Here is a 16,020-nt window from a genome sequence, read left to right as displayed (position 1 = left end):
GTTTTTGGTACCCTTCCTCAGATCTGTGCCTCGACACAATTCTTTTTTTTTATTTTTTATTTTACCTTTATTTAACCAGGCAAGTCAGTTAAAAACAAATTCTTATTTTCAATGACGGCCTGGGAACAGTGGGTTAACTGCCTGTTCAGGGGCAGAACGACAGATTTGTACCTTGTCAGCTCGGGGGTTTGAACTCGCAACCTTCCGGTTACTAGTCCAACGCTCTAACCACTAGGCTACGCTGCCGCCCGTCTGTCTCGGAGGTCTATGGACAATTCCTTGGACCTCATGGCTTGGTTTTTACTCTGACGTGCACTGTCAACTGTGGGACCTTATATAGACAGGTCTGTGCCTTTCCAAATCATGTCCAATCAATTGAATTTACCACAGATGGACTCCAATAAAGTTGTAGAAACAAAGATGATCAATTGCAACAAGATGCATCCGAGCTCAATTTCGAGTCTCATAGCAAAGGGTTGGATAATTATGTGAAGTTGGTATTTCTGTTTCACTTTGTCTTCATTGGGGTATTGTGTATACATTGATGAGGAGAAAGATGTACTTACTATATTTTAGAATAAGGCTATAACATGACAAAATGTGGGAACAATGGAAAGGGTCTGAATACTTTCCAAATGCATTATATGGTTTTCTTGGACATGTGGGGCATATCCCTCTGTGTTTCTGTTCCACTCTCTGGATGATTCCGACTGTTTATCTCTCTTAGTTGGGCAGGACATCAACCCTGATAACATGGTCTTTAACCCATTCGATTGTAATGAAGCAAATTATAAATATAATGATTGTGTTGACCCAGATTCTAAATTCCTGAGGTTTTTCCAGAGATGAGTCTATCACATGTCATTACTATAATACTAAGCAATTTATAGTAGTTTCTCTAATTCCAAGACAATATTTTTTTTCTACCTTTCATTTGAACGTTCGCAGCCTTCCTAAAAATCATAACCACCTTGTTCATTATCTGTCTTATCTCAATCATGATTTTTCCATTGTTGCCCTTTCAGAAACATGGTTGCCTGAAGAGACAACCATGCTTCACGACATGTCTCCTTATAATTCTGTTCACCATTGTAGAACATCAAGAGAGGGAGGAGTGTTCATTTTTGTTCATAAAAAATTATATTTATAAGAGAGCACCTCGTACTTACATATAATAACTTTGACCTTGAATCTCTTTCTGTAGAAATGTTAATTTTTTTGGTGGTAAAAGTGTTAACCCTATTCTGACATTGGTCATTTTATTGATATTTTATTGATATCTACCTTTGATTTGATTAATAATGATTTTAAAATGTGTTTACTATTTGGTGATCACATCATAAACTTATTTAAAAATGAGAACCACTTACTGACATCTGACTTTTGGAATACTTTATACTCCAGCTAACTTTATCCCCTTATCTGGGGTGGCAGGGTAGCCTAGTGGTTAGAGTTTTGGACTAGTAACCTGGAAGGTTGTAAATTCAAATCACTGAGCTGACAAGGTACAAATCTGTCATTCTCCCACTGAGCAGGCAGTTAACCCAATGTTCCTAGGCTGTCATTGAAAATAAGAATTCGGTCTTAACTGACTTCCCTTGGCCAAATATATATATATTTCTTAATCTATAAACCAAGAAGACTGACAAGTTCATCTCCCACCCTTATTGATAATATTTGTACTAATTCCTGGAACAACTAATTCCTGGAACAATATGGCTAACACAGGTATACCTTATACTTACATTTCTGACCACTTTCCAATTTTCCACTTCTCTTTGGCAGCTGGAAATGAACAGATGGGAATGACTGGTAACTTGAAGGGTAGAATATTTAACAACAGTAATTGTGAGCTCATTGAGATTTTGATTGATGGATATTTTTATAATCAGGCTGATGTGGAGTCTGCTTAATAAAATACTTTTCTCACATCTATCAATTCTGTATATCACCACTGCTTTCCCTTCGTTAAATCGCGTAAAAGAGCAGCAGATGGATTATGGATACCATGGTTTACAGCCGGTCTAAAAAAAAAGTATCAAGTTGTATAAAAAGTTTCTCACAAATCCCTCCGCCCTGAATTCTGCAAAGTACTAAAAGTATAAGAACAAATTTACTCTCCTATTTAGGATATCCCCCCCAAAATATATTTTACTGATAAATTCAAAGAATCCTTAATATAAAGTAAACTTCGTCAATCAACTGTTGTATAAGAAAAATACATCTACAACTATTGCATCTCAATGTATTGCTGGAAATAATACCTATAGTGATCCTGATGTTATTTCATGTGAATTTAATAACTTTTTTTGTGAATGTGGGTTTCTCTCTGTCAAAGAAAATAGAGAAAACTGAAGGAAATCCCTTGGATTACATTAAGGGACATTTCATCTCTCAGCTTCAGTTTTATCCTCCTGATGTAATGGAGGTGATGATGTAATGGGGGTAATGATGTAATGGGGGTGATGATGTAATGGAGGTGATGATGTAATGGGGGTAATGATGTAATGGGGGTGATGATGTAATGGAGGTGATGATGTAATGGGGGTAATGATGTAATGGGGGTGATGATGTAATGGAGGTGATGATGTAATGGAGGTGATTATGTAATGGGGGTGATGATGTAATGGAGGTGATGATGTAATGGAGGTGATGATGTAATGTATGTGATGATGTAATGTATGTGATGATGTAATGGATGTGATGATGTAATGGAGGTGATGATGTAATGGGGGTAATGATGTAATGGGGGTGATGATGTAATGGAGGTGATGATGTAATGGAGGTGATGATGTAATGGGGGTGATGATGTAATGGAGGTGATGATGTAATGGAGGTGATGATGTAATGGGGGTGATGATGTAATGGAGGTGATGATGTAATGGAGGTGATGATGTAATGTATGTGATGATGTAATGTATGTGATGATGTAATGGATGTGATGATGTAATGGGGTGATGATGTAATGGAGGTGATGATGCAATGGAGGTGATGATGTAATGGGGGTGATGATGTAATGGAGGTGATGATGTAATGGAGGTTTAATGTAATGGAGGTGATGATGTAATGGAGGTGATGATGTAATGGATGTGATGATGTAATGGAGGTGATGATGTAATGGAGGTGGTGATGTAATAGGGGTGATGATGTAGTGGAGGTGATGATGTAATGGAGGTGATGATGTAATGGATGTGATGATCTAATGGGGGTGATGATGTAATGGGGGTGATGCTGTAGTGGAGGTGATGATGTAATGGAGGTGATGATGTAATGGAGGCGATGGAGGTAATTGGTAATTTAAAGATATCAGCAGCAGGTCACGATGAGATTGGTGACTCTGGTGTCTTCCTCCATTACTGAGCCACTAACATTTATCTTCACCAAATCTATGCAAACTGGTATTATTCCTAAAGATTAGAAAATTGCCAAATGTATCACCCTCTATAAATCTAGGGATTCGAGATATTTTGCAAATGATCATCCAATATCTGTACTACCGTGTTTTCCTTAAATCCTAGAAAAATTGGAGTATAAGAGAATGGTGAAACATTTAACTCAACGCTGTATTCTATATGTGCACCAATACGGTTTTGGTAAAAACTACTCCACAGATGTGACTCTTGTGCAACTTGTGGAGCCAATCTTTACAGCCCTGAACATCAATGAAGATGCTCTTGGCATCTTTTTAGATTTATCCAAGTCGTTTGACACAGTTGATCATGAAATATTACTTTCTATATTGCATTATTACGGTTTTAATGATTATACATATAATTGGTTATATAGTTATGTTTATGTTAGAGAACAATGTTTTTACGCAGATGGTTGTGCATCTAACAGGGCCAAGATATCCTGGCGTGCCACAGGGTTGGATAATTGTACCTTTGTTATTCCTAATCTATATTAATGACCTTGCTGCTGTGTCTTCCATTGTGCTTCTTTTTTGCTGATTATACCAATTATAATTTAATTCACAATAATTTTGACTCACTAATCAATGAAACCAACTCAGGCATGGATAAACTTTCTGAATGTTTTCAAACAAACACATTATAGGCTACCCTGCCACGTAGGGACGGTAGGTAGCCTAGTGGTTAGAGTGTAGGACTAGTAACTGGAAGGTTGCAAGTTCAAATCCCCAAGCTGTCGTTCTGCCCCTGAACAGGCAGTTAACCCACTGTTCCTAGGCCGTCATTGAAAATAAGAATTAGTTCTTAACTGACTTGCCTAGTTAAATAAAGGTAAAAATGTGAAACAAATCTCTATTGTATTCACTAGTAAGAATAATAAAGAGTCAGTACATCAATTGGTGGGGAAAGAAACTAGTCCCATCCACTAGATTCCTCTGAGCTCTAATTGATGAAAAAAGGAAAGATCATAATCAATTCGTCCGCAGCAAAGGGATGACATCTTTAGGTATCATCAGGAAGACTGGTAGTTTGGTTCGTCATGCTTGCTTCCTAACTCTACACTATGTTTTAATTTACTTCAACATTGTCTGGGCCAGGGCATAAGCCTGCTACCTACACAAATTACTCATCATACAAAATACATTTGCAAGACTAGCCACCTCATCTAATTGCCTGGCTCCATCTGCACTTTTCTTGAAGAAACTCAATATCTTGTCTATTTACAACATTAATGTATGCCAAGTATGTACTTGTGTCTACAAATACTCATACCTCCCAGAAAGTTAATTGGTACATTTCTAATTAGTAGATTTGGTTATCTGTTTAATTAAACAAACTTGTTTTATTTTTGTACTTACGTATTATATATGCTGTGTTTTTTTGTGGTGTGGTTTTCATATCAGCCCTTGGGCTTCCAAAGTGCCTTTGAACGGGGTATGGTAGTATGTGCCAGGCACATCAGTTTGTGTCAAGAACTGCAACGCTGCTGGGTTTTCACACTCAACAATTTCCTGTGTGTATCAAGAATTGTCTACCACCCAAAGGACATCCAGCCAACTTGACATAAATGTGCAAAGCATTGGAGACAACATGGGCCAGCATTCCTGTGGAACTCTTTTGACACCTTGTATAGTCCCATGCCCCGATGAATTGAGGCTGTTTTGAGGGAAGAAGTGGGAAGAAGTGTGGGGTGCAACTCGATATTTTACCCACTACGGTAAATGGTGACCTTGACGTGATATATCATTAGGAACTTGTGGATTATATTGATCATATTGGACGTACGGTAAATGTCAACCTAATCATTTGAAGTATTATTGATTACTTTGAAGGTCTGGTTTCAGGTGAGGATTGTCGTAACCTTCAGTGTTACTCCCACGGGTCCATAGGAAATGTTGCTGATTTATTACATTAGATTCCCTGATATACAGTATAACAAATACAGAGCCAACACAATGGATAAAGTGGAGACCTTTTAAAGTAGAGGGAATCTCGTATTCATGAGTTAGCTCAATAGCTGATCAAGAATATTAAGAATGGGCTTACAATTAATTTGACAATCAATGTAGGATAATTGCAATTAAAAGGAGGCAGAGAAGAACCAAATGCTAGAGGTTAGTGTGCATTTGCTTAGCAATCACCAAAACAGAGAACTGAAGGGAAATGGAGGCATTTTGGAATATTTTCTAATGAGATGCATTAAAAAATACATTTATTGGGAAAAGAAACAAGAACAAAATGTAAAAAATGTTGCCTCCTTAGAGCGAGAGGGGACTCTTTGAAGCAACAATGTAAAGTGCGAGAAAAAGTGTCAGGACAACAGAGCACGGGGCCCATAGCACTGCTGAACCATTCAGGCACTGGGGACAGAGCACGGGGCCGACAGCACTGCTGAACCATTCAGGCACTGGGGACAGAGCACGGGGCCCACAGCACTGCTGAACCATTCAGGCACTGGGGACAGAGCACGGGGCCCATAGCACTGCTGAACCATTCAGGCACTGGGGACAGAGCACGGGGCCGACAGCACTGCTGAACCATTCAGGCACTGGGGACAGAGCACGGGGCCCACAGCACTGCTGAACCATTCAGGCACTGGGGACAGAGCACGGGGCCCACAGCACTGCTGAACCATTCAGGCACTGGGGACAGAGCACGGGGCCCACAGCCCTGCTGAACCATTCAGGCACTGGGGACAGAGCACGGGGCCCACAGCCCTGATGAACCATTCAGGCACTGGGGACAGAGCACGGGGCCCATAGCACTGCTGAACCATTCAGGCACTGGGGACAGAGCACGGGGCCCACAGCCCTGCTGAACCATTCAGGCACGGTGGACAGAGCACGGGGCCCACAGCACTGCTGAACCATTCAGGCTCTGGGGACAGAGCACGGGGCCCACAGCACTGCTGAACCATTCAGGCACTGGGGACAGAGCACGGGGCCCACAGCCCTGCTGAACCATTCAGGCACTGGGGTCAGAGCACGGGGCACACAGCACTGCATAACCATTCAGGCACTGGGGACAGAGCACGGGGCCCACAGCCCTGCTGAACCATTCAGGCTCTGGGGACAGAGCACAGCGCCCACAGCCCTGCTGAACCATTCAGGCACTCTGGACAGAGCACGGGGCCCACAGCACTGCTGAACCATTCAGGCACTGGGGACAGAGCACGGGGCCCACAGCACTGCTGAACCATTCAGGCTCTGGGGACAGAGCACGGGGCCCACAGCACTGCTGAACCATTCAGGCACTGGGGACAGAGCACGGGGCCCACAGCCCTGCTGAACCATTCAGGCACTGGGGTCAGAGCACGGGGCACACAGCACTGCATAACCATTCAGGCTCTGGGGACAGAGCACGGGGCCCACAGCCCTGCTGAACCATTCAGGCTCTGGGGACAGAGCACGGGGCCCACAGCCCTGCTGAACCATTCAGGCTCTGGGGACAGAGCACGGGGCCCACAGCCCTGCTGAACCATTCAGGCTCTGGGGACAGAGCACGGGGCCCACAGCCCTGCTGACCATTCTGGCACTGGGGACGTTTCAGACATCGATAGTGGTGTTGGCTTTTCAGGAGAATGTGGAGAGCATAGCTGTACTCCAAAACGCACATCATTTGAACTCACAGCCGCTGTCGCACTCCTCCTAGACTAGCGAGCCGATTTAGGTCAGTAGCTACTCATGTTTCAGTCATTAGGACATTGAAAAACAATGCAGGCGCAGAGTCTGTTATTTCGAGCAGGTTATCATGCAGTGAGGCTTCCTCTCACTCAATTTGATATTGTACTATTCCCAGTGAAATCTCCATTCACACTATGCTGGAAATGGCTGAAGACCCAGCACAACCCGTGTAGTCTTGACATGCAAGGTGTATGGCAAGTATTTAAGCTCACGATTCCAAGTGCAATTGTCCACAGAGCCACGAATGATTTCAAGGAGGGCACAATTGTCAACCAGCTGTTTGACAATGAAAGCAAAGCAAACTAGCTTGCTCTTCGGGGTCCATCTCATGTAGACTGGACTAGGGTCATGGCCTGTAAGCAATATGCAGTATGCAACGCAACTGTGGAAACTTTTTCTATGAATATTCTGGCCATGAAACACCATCACGTGACAATGACAAGCTACGGACTATGCTAAAACGCAACTCAGGCTCTCACCTGAGTAAAGTGTTTGATTTGGGGGGTCCTGCAGATATCACATTCCAAGGAATTGTTACATGGGCTACTAATATTGAATCTAGGACAGGATATCCTAACCAGGCATGTTCTGTTGCATCCAAATATGTCATCCCTAAACATCATACTAAATGGTGTACTCACTGCAAACAAACAGGAAATGTAATGAAACGTTTTTGGGATCTGGGGAGGGGTCGTCCCCCCAGGCAAATCAGCCAAGGTGTATACGTCAATGTACTGCCTGTAACAGGATGGGCCATCTAGCATCGGTGTTGGACCCTTGGATTCGGGAATCCACCTTTCTTTATGCGTCTATAACTAGACAGAGCAAATGTATCAAATCTAATTTTATTTGCTAGATGTGCATGACACAACAGGTTACACTTTACAGCAAAATGCGTACTTAAAAGCCCTTAACCAACATTGGAGTTTTAAGAAAAATAAGTGTTAAGTAAATAATAGATTAGTAATAAATAAATGTAACAAATAATTAATCAGCAGCAGCAAAATAACTGTAGTGAGGTTATATACATGGGGTACCGGTACAGAGTCAATGTGCGGGGGCACCGGTTAGTCGAGGTAATTGAGGTATTATGTACATGTAGGTAGAGTCAAAGTGACAATGCATAGATAATAAATAGAGAGTAGCAGAGGTGTAAAAGTGGGGGTGGGGGGGAGCAATGCAAATAGTCTGGGTAGCCATTTGATTAGCAATTCAGGAGTATTATGGCTTCGGGGTAAAAGCTGTTTAGAAGCCTTTTGGACCTCGACTTGGCTCTCTGGTACCGCTTGCCGTGCGGTAGCAGAGACAACAATCTATGACTACGGTGACTGGAGTCTTTGACAATATTTAGGGCCTTCCTCTGACACTACCTGGTATAGAGGTCCTGGATGGCAGGAAGCTTGGCCCCAGTGATGTACTGGGCCGCACGCACTACCCTCTGTAGCGACTTGCGGTCGGAGGCCTTGCAGTAGCCATGCCAGCAAGTGATCAAACCATGCTCTCAATGGTGCAGCCGTAGAAGGCCTACCGCTGTTGTGTCATTGGCAAATTTAATGATGGTGAATAGGGAGTACAGAAGGAGACTGAGCACGCACCCCTGAGGGGCCCCCGTGTTGAGGATCAGCGTGGCGGATGTGTTGTTCCCTGCCCTTACCACCTGCGGGCGGCCTGTCAGGACGTCTTGGATCCAGTTGCAGAGAGAGGAGATTAGTCCTTACCTTAATGATGAGCTTTTAGCTTTTTAATTGTGGGCACTATGGTGTTGAACGCTGAGCTGTAGTCAATGAATAGCATTCTCACGTAGGTGTTCCTTTTGTCCAGCTGGGAAAGGGCAGTGTGGAGTGCAATAGAGATTGCATCATCTGTGGATCTGTTGGTGCGGAATGCAAATTAGAGTGGGTCTAGGGTTTCTGGGATGATGGGATAATGGTGTTGATGTGAGCCATGACCAGCCTTTCAAAGCACTTCATGGTTACAGCAGTGAGTGCTATGGCTCGGTAATCATTTAGGTAGGTTACCTTAGTGTTCTTGGGCACAGGGACTATGGTGGTCTGCTTGAAACAAGTTGGTATTACAGACTCAGTCAGAAACAGGTTGAAAATGTCAGTGTAGACACTTGTTAGTTGGTCAGTGCGTGCTCAGAGTAAACATCATGGAAATTTGTCTGGCCCTGCGGTCTTTTGAATGTTCACCTGTTTAAAGGTCTTACTCACATCAGCTAAGGAGAGTGTGATCACACAGTCGTCCGGAACAGCTGATGCTCTCATGCATGCTTCAGTGTTGCTAGCCTTGAAGTGAGCATAGAGCAAATGTAGCTTGTCTGGTAGGCTCCTGTCACTGGGCAGCTCACTGCTGTGCTTCCCTTTGTAGTCCGTAATAGCTTTGCCTGTTTGATGGTTCGTCAGAGGGCCTAGAGGGATTTCTTATAGAGTCCTGCACCATGAAACCTTTAGCTCGGTGTGGATGTTGCCTGTAATCCACGGCTGCTGGTTGGGGCATGTACTTATGTTCACTGTGGGGACGACTTCATCGATGCACTTATTGATGAAACCAGTGACTGATGTGATGTACTTCTTAATGCCATCGGAAGAATCCGGGAACATTTTCCAGTCTGTGCTAACAAAACAGTCCTGTAGCTAGCTTCTGCGTCATCTGACCACTTCTTTATTGACCAAGTCACAGGTGCTTCCTGCTTTAGTTTTTGCTTGTAAGCAGGAATCAGGAAGCTTGAATAGGACTCGTCTGTAGCCTAACTAGAGGCGGCCGAATCCATGCCTCTCTCTAGCGACCAGACAGGATACAGAGATTCCTATTCATTAATTCTTATTCTTGTTTTTTAACCTCTCTGGGATAAGTGGGACGGAATCGTCCCACCTGGCCAAAAGCCAGGGAAAATGCAGAGCGCCAAATTCAAATAAATTACTATAAAATTCAAACTTTCATTAAATCACACATCAAGATAGCAAATTAAAGATACACTTGTTGTGAATCCAGCCAACATGTCAGATTTCAAAAAGGCTTTTCGATGCTATTATCTGAGAATAGCACCTCCGTAAACAAAGAGAGAAAAGTATATTTAAACCCTGCAGACGCGACACAAAACGCAGAAATAAAAATATAATTCATGCCTTACCTTTGACGAGCTTCTTTTGTTGGCACTCCAAAATGTCCCATAAACATCACAAATCGTCCTTTTGTTCGATTAATTCCATCGATATATATCCAAAATGTCCATTTATTTGGCGCGTTTGATACAGAAAAACACCGGTTCCAACTTGCAAAATATCTCAAAAGTTACTTGTAAATTTTGCCAAAACATTTCAAACTACTTTTGTAATACAACTTGTAGTGGAAATTTCCTGTATTTACCAATTCATGAGAGCAAACCGCACACAAGTCAGAGTTATCATAAAGTCCATCTTTAATTATATGAGCTCCATCACAACCCTGTGACTCTCAGATCAATTCAGTGTCTATAAATGAATTCTCTGAGAGTGCTTACAAAACAGTTCTTAGTATCATTTATAGCCAAGACACACCCATCTCAACTCACATGACGAATAACAGATCTTAGGAACATTACAAAGAAAGACTTTACTTTATATAGTATTCCATAGCCAGACAGCGTTAGCTATAAATTATTGTTCAGTTTGCTCTCCTAAAACGAGGTTCTACTTCTCGTTCAACATAGTACCAAGACATTAGGATATAAATCAATTGTCCTTTTAGACACTCCCATTCTGGACAAGCTCACGGAGACACAGTGACTGGCACACAGACATTGTGGAGCCAAGAGATAAATGGTTCCCCCTCAATCATCCCTTAACATGGTTTAAAAGATATGTTTACATATGAAGACAAGCTTGACCTCTCCCCTTTCTGCGGCCCAAGTAACTGACAGAGAACAGATAACTGCAACCGGCCAAAAGTATTATCCAAAAATAGACATTCTAATGACATATCTCACATAAGCATGAAATAAAATAAATAAAACATTTTATTTATAAATACCTAAATAATTCTGATTCTGCCACGACAAACTTCAGGTATTTTTTTAACGTAAATAATCGATAAAATTGAAGACGGGATTATCTGTGTTCAATACAGGGGGAAAACAAACAGTTGCTAGCTTTCTGGTCACGTGCCACTATCTAACAGTACACTACAAGTGACCCTCGTTCTGAACAGGGCTACTTCTTCATTACACAACCAATTTCTAAAGACTGGTGACATCCAGTGGAAGCAGTAGGAACTGCAGGAAGGTCCCTTAGAAATCTCGATTCCCAATGAAAACTCATTGAAAAGAGAGTGACCTCAATTTTTTTTTATCTGAATGGATAGTCCTTGGGATTTCACCTGGTAAATAAGTTCTGTTATACTCACAGACATGATTCAAACAGTTTCTATCCAAATCTACTAATAATTTGCACATCTTATCTTCTGCGGATGTCACCAAGAAGTTAACATGAATTGCAAGTTTTAACCGACAAAGCGATTACTGGACAGACTGTAGTGTTTTTTGGAAAGGCAGGTGTTTATTATGCTATGGTTGACTTGATTGTTTCAACTTTAGCGATTACAAGGTATAGAAATCCTCTCAATGGGTGATAATTATAGAGCAAATTATCCTGTAAACACTCTTTGAGAAATATGCTGACTTGTTGAGAAATGGTGCAGCCTCCACCCCAATGTTTTAAACACAAAATCCAGTTGCTTGACAGCTCAGATGCTCAGACTAACTGTAATTCTAACATAACCGGGTAGGCTGCGACAATGTAGTCTCAAACATATGTTTATAACATTTCACCCTTTTAAACTTGTGTGGCAATCAGTTGTCTTAGATTGCAGAGTGTGATTTATATTCCTATGCTCATTGTCAAGTCCATCTGATGTGTGAAGATGTATTGTGTACGCTGGGAGTCGGGAAGCGAGTACAAGGAGTGCCAATTTAACAATGACTAGAAGGTAGTACAAAACAAGAAATGCGAAAAGCATACAGACATGAAACAGAAACAGAGTCAATAGCGCCTGAGGAAAGAACCAACGGTGGTGTGACAGATAGAGGGAAGATAATCAAGGAGGTGATGGAGTCCAGGTGAGTGTCATGAGGTACATGTACATTAGAGTGGAAGAGCGGGAGTAAACAAGACAGAAGATGTGTGTGAGTTAAGGGTTTTGTCCCACCCTTCTGCTAGCCAGTGGCTAGCTAGATGGGCTATGCTAGCCAGTGGCTAGCTAGATGGGCTATGCTAGCCAGTGGCTAGCTAGATGGCTATGCTAGCCAAGGGCTAGCTAGATGGGCTATGCTAGCCAGTGGCTAGCTAGATGGGCTATGCTAGCCAGTGGCTAGCTAGATGGGCTATGCTAGCCAAGGGCTGGCTAGATGGGCTATGGTAGCCAGTAGCTATTTAGATGGACTACACAGGATGGTCATTGATAGGAGTTTACATTTATTAGCTCGTTGTAATGGTGATCGACTCTTTTCCCTTTCACAGCAAATATGACACGTCCGATTCGATTTCATATTTTAACTTTTTATGATTCAACCTATGCATGTTGATTATTTTTTGTAGCATTTTAGCTCATCACTAAAGCTATGGAAAGCTGATTCCTTGGATGCATTTCTTAGCTTAGGCTCGACGTCCCTTTTATCTGCACTATAAAAGGGAATGACGTTTGCCTGGATGGTTTTTCATACCAAACTCACCTGTCAATATGAAAGTAGATTTTAATGCATTTTTAATGGTAGACCATGATTCCCAACTGACTTTGATAGAAGTCCTTGGCCAAGGCAACTCCTTTACTTTGTCCCATACAGGCCTATGTTTGTACATATGTTCCATGTGTTCAATGTTCCATGTGTTCTATGGAAAGCTATGGAAGGTTCTATGTTCTATATTCCATGTGTTCTATGTTCCATGTGTTCTATGTTCCATGTGTTCTATGTTCCATGTGTTCTATGTTCCATGTGTTCTACGTTCCATGTTTTACTTGTTGAATGTCTCTGTCTGGTCATGAGAATAACCCAACGTTGTGCTTAAAAATGATACTGACATGCGTACTTACACACAGATAAATGTCTTGTTTAAGATTATGCAGAAACAATAACAACCCTTTTGACGTGACCACATTGAATTGAATTGATCTCCTTTGGTTGTCAATCACAATGCGAGACAAAATGACTGATGTGGATCTGCAAGAGATCAGATTGATGTTGATGTGGCGCACATGGTTAAATCAACTGTTTACAGAACATGGCTTTAATGTTGATATCCAACTGTTTACAGAACATGGCTTTAATGTTGTTATTGAGCTGTTTACAGAACATGGCTTTAATGTTGTTTTTCAACTGTTTTATGTTGTTATCCAACTGTTTAACAGAACATGGCTTTAATGTTGTTATCCAACTGTTTAACAGAACATGGCTTTAATGTTGATATCCAACTGTTTACAGAACATGGCTTTAATGTTGTTATCTAACGGTTTACAGAACTTGGCTTTTTACTTCTAATATTGTGTTATTATTATGTTCTGGCTCAATTCATCTAAATTCAAGAATTCATGTTAGAATATGGTTTTCCTACAGTATTTTCAAGGCAAACTTCTCACCAGAGGGGAGAGGATTTTTGAACCTTCTGTCTTTGGAAAAAAATAAATGCTCAATTTGACACTTATAATAGAGTGTAACTTTAATTACACATGTAATAATGGCATTTCATTCAATGTTATATACATCTGATTCATGTTTTGATTCAACTTTGAGGATACCAGACCAACCAATCTGACCAGCGTACAAAGCCTAACAGTAACTAGTAACTATTGACTGTAATAAAGTTTCATCAAATGTTGAGAAGTGATATAATTGATGTAATCTCTCTGCTCTTAACAAATAATTCCGTTTTATTGACCTTGGATGAAGGTTGTCAACAATCCCACGGAAGACACATCTGATATCATGGGCCCAAGGACTAGTAGAAGTTGGGTTCTGTAAGTCGGACAGAAGACTCACTATGAAACTCTCATATGGTGCGGGCCGTTTCTTCCTCTATTGCACAGCTTTTGTCCAGGGAGGATTTGTAGGCTCGGCCCTAATTTATGTGGTCTCTGACACCTAGAGTTGCATGGCAAACGGTCCAGGAACAAAAGGACAATGCCCAAGGACTAGTCAGCCCTTCCCTCTCTGAGGGGAATCTCTCTGTTACAGTATCCAGAGGACTGACTATTATTACAGAACAATACAATACCATATCTGGTGTCTATCGGAAACGTGTCCTCTACAGAGGACCCTGAAGCTGTCTATATGGATGGAGGATCTCTGTGGTTACTTGTATCTGTACAGGGAGGACCCTGAAGCTGTCTATATGGATGGAGGATCTCTGTGGTTACTTGCATCTGTACAGGGAGGACGCTGGGCCAATTGTGCACCGCCTTATGGGACTCCCAATCACAGCCAGATGTGATACAGCCTGGATTTGATCTAGAATAAAAATAAACGCACGCCTATTTAGACGAGGCGCTGGCTAGCGGAGTAGAAAACTTGAAAATAAAAGGGAGCAGCACACTCTAGGAGCTCAGATGCAAAAATGTAATTACCAACGTTTCGACAGCCGAGCTGTCTTCATCAGGGTATGATCACAAACACTGCGGGATGACTCGTTTACATAGTGTCAAAAGACACAGGTGTCTGTAATCATGGCCAAGAGTGGCCTAATATCATTGGTTAATAATCAAATATTAAAATGTCATACAAAGAACAGCATAGGCTGGATTTGAACCAGAGACTTTGTGACACCTCTTGCACTGAGATGCAGTGCCCTAGACCACTTTGCCACTCAGGAGATCTATATGCCTCGAAGTGTGCTTTGAATACCAGCAATACCTTGTAACTTAAGCTTTATGCCTTGTACCTGAATCCATTCGTTTTACAATCCCTGCAACAGAAGAGGCAGAAGAATGCGTGATCGTGAGGGGATATAGAGAGCAGCTGTTGCTTCGCGAGGTATCTCTACTTGAAAATACATGATCTAAGTGATTGATAGTTGGTATTCAGCAGTCATAGTAGTATGTCTTATTTACTTTGAAGAACTATTAAAATTGTGATATTTGTCAGACAGCAGCTCTATAGAAATGAGATGACTTTGAATGAAATAATAAAGTCAACAAACAGATAAAACCAATGTAATAAACACAACACTGAAATATTTTATTAAAGTAAATGAATGTGAATAGTGGTTAATAAGTGATCAGCAGTAATGTACAGTCACCACCATCATGGGGACTTTTATTACAGTCACTACCATCATGGGGACTTTTATTACAGTCACTACCATCATGGGGACTTTTATTACAGTCACTACCATCATGGGGACTTTCATTACAGTCACTACCATCATGGGGACTTTTATTACAGTCACTACCATCATGGGGACTTTTATTACAGTCACCACCATCATGGGGACTTTTATTACAGTCACTACCATCATGGGGACTTTTATTACAGTCACCACCATCATGGGGACTTTTATTACAGTCACTACCATCATGGGGACTTTTATTACAGTCACTACCATCATGGGGACTTTTATTACAGTCACAACCATCATGGGGACTTTTATTACAGTCACCACCATCATGGGGACTTTTATTACAGTCACTACCATCATGGGACTTTTATTACAGTCACTACCATCATGGGGACTTTTATTACAGTCACTACCATCATGGGGACTTTTATTACAGTCACTACCATCACGGGGACTTTTATTACAGTCACTACCATCATGGGGACTTTTATTACAGTCACAACCATCATGGGGACTTTTATTACAGTCACCACCATCATGGGGACTTTTATTACAGTCACTACCATCATGGGACTTTTATTACAGTCACTACCATCATGGGGACTTTTATTACAGTCACTACCA

General features: G+C 41.6%; 1 pseudogene; it reads right to left on the bottom strand.

The window, feature by feature from the left end:
- Positions 1-15,015: 15,015 nt before the first annotated feature.
- Positions 15,016-16,020, bottom strand: part of LOC118942812 — a 3,190-nt pseudogene continuing 2,185 nt past the window's right edge.

The sequence above is a fragment of the Oncorhynchus mykiss genome, chromosome 21, assembly GCF_013265735.2.
Source record: "Oncorhynchus mykiss isolate Arlee chromosome 21, USDA_OmykA_1.1, whole genome shotgun sequence".
Classification (NCBI taxonomy): Eukaryota; Metazoa; Chordata; class Actinopteri; order Salmoniformes; family Salmonidae; genus Oncorhynchus; species Oncorhynchus mykiss.
The sequence above is the reverse complement of the archived record's forward strand: the minus strand, read 5'-3'. Positions and strand labels throughout refer to the sequence as shown.